Here is a 1,982-nt window from a genome sequence, read left to right as displayed (position 1 = left end):
GCTAAAAGGCTAGCATATAATTAGTAAAAGACCAGCCTTTTAAAACACTAAATTAATGCCACAATTAGGTATCTAACTAACTAGGCTTGTTACAATTTCCTTTAATATAATCATGAAAGTTGTTTCTTTTTATTATTTGCATCGTTTGGTCAGTGTAAGCATATTGATTTATTAATAATCAGATTAAACTCATGAATTTAATGATTATCTGGTAGCTAAGACTGAGTTGTTCAGTTTTAGTGGTATCAGTGGTAAAATTAGTCATTATTTTTATGTATCTTGAAAAAAATTGAAGTAAAATTCTGGCAGACAACGTACTGATTAATCATAACTTTTTTGGAACTTGATTTGCCCGGTCCAACTCGCAGCAGCTTGGATAGAACTAGTCTACCCAACGCGGGTCAGACTGAGTTTAGGGCTGATACTTTAGTCCATTGGGTCTAGCCTCGTCCAAGTATGATTTTTTTTTTTTAAAAAACTGTAATTATTTAATTAATTTACTGTGTCCTAGTTATATAATCCCTTTCAACAGTCTCATTCTCTTATTGTCTTGCACTCGGTCGTCTCTTTCTCTCTTAACACTCGTTGTAGGTCCTTTTATTAATTTATATATATTTAATTATTTAATTATTTAATTAATTTATTGTATTTTATATTGATTGAGCATTGGAGCTTCTTTTATTATCAAAATTTACTTCTTTGATAAGTGAAACATCTATATTTTACAACATTAATTTGAGTTTTTTTTTTTGGGTGACAAATGTATATGCGCACACAACCCTCCCATCCACAAGTTTTTAGTCCTGTCATTTTTCATACATACCAGCTGCGAACTGGCAGTTACATTGGTCCAGTATGTTCTTTGTGAAGCCCTGCAAGTGCTTTTTGTTTAGCTTCTTTTTTTTTTGGAAAAGGAAACTTAAGAAGTCAATGCTAAGAGAGGCAAAGCGGTGGCTGAAGAAGAATTAGGCGCCAAAAATTAAGCTAATAAAGTAAATTGTTGAATTGGGCAAATCTCCTCAAGCTTATCAACTACAGCTTTGCACCTTCAAAAAGTTTATGATACTAGATGCATTTTGAGTCGTACTTTAAAAATGGTGGGCCTCACAATATTTGTTATGAAAGTCCTAGAATACCCCCAACTCAAAAAAAATCAAACTCAAAAAACATTAGTCAATCTCAGTAATATCGAACTCAGGCCAAGATGAAGAAAAGATTGTAAGGTGAAAAGGCAGCCAAGTTATAATGATAAAAAATTTAAGTCATGGAGAAAAGATAATTATCTTGTAATATTCCAAGGATGAAATAATTTCAAATTAGCAAAACACCGATCACCCATATCTTATTGAAAATTAGAATTAAAAGAGTTAGAATTGAAATCCAAGATAACGTTGTTGATGATGATTTGGGCGTGGGTTTGAATGAGTTGAGAGAGAGAGCAGAAGAGGCAAAGGAAGAGGTTTTGATTGCTTGGAGACTAAGAGAAGTCACCTCCTTCTTGTTCCTCATCTTTTGGATATGGAATATCTGAAATCACGGTAGACAATGATGACAGATTCACAAGGCCAAGGAAGAAGATCTGACTACCAAGAGATGAAGAGAAGCAGCCTCCATCTTCTTCCTTGTCTTTCGAATTTGGAAGATGGTGCAAGAGCTCTCAGATTCACAAGGCCAAGGAAGAAGATCTGACTACCCAGAGATGAAGAGAAGCAGCCTCCATCTTCTTCCTTGTCTTTCAAATTTGGAAGATGATGCAAGAACAAGTTGAATGATAGCGCCCTCATTTCTCGAGCTCTTGTTCATTCTAGTACCCCCATCATTCTCTCCCCCATCTCTCCTTCTCAATCGAAGAGACGGATGAACAAAAAGAGAAAGCAACATGATGATCAACTTATCACCTTCCTACTCACTCTCGGCTCTTGCTCTCCACTCTAGAAGAATAGAAACTGAACCTCACAGACAGATGGCGAAACAGTGGCTCG

This window comes from Neltuma alba, unplaced genomic scaffold, assembly GCF_004799145.2.
Source record: "Neltuma alba isolate B1F8T4 unplaced genomic scaffold, ASM479914v2 tig00010247_pilon, whole genome shotgun sequence".
Taxonomy (NCBI): Eukaryota; Viridiplantae; Streptophyta; class Magnoliopsida; order Fabales; family Fabaceae; genus Neltuma; species Neltuma alba.
Note: the sequence above shows the minus strand (reverse complement) of the source record.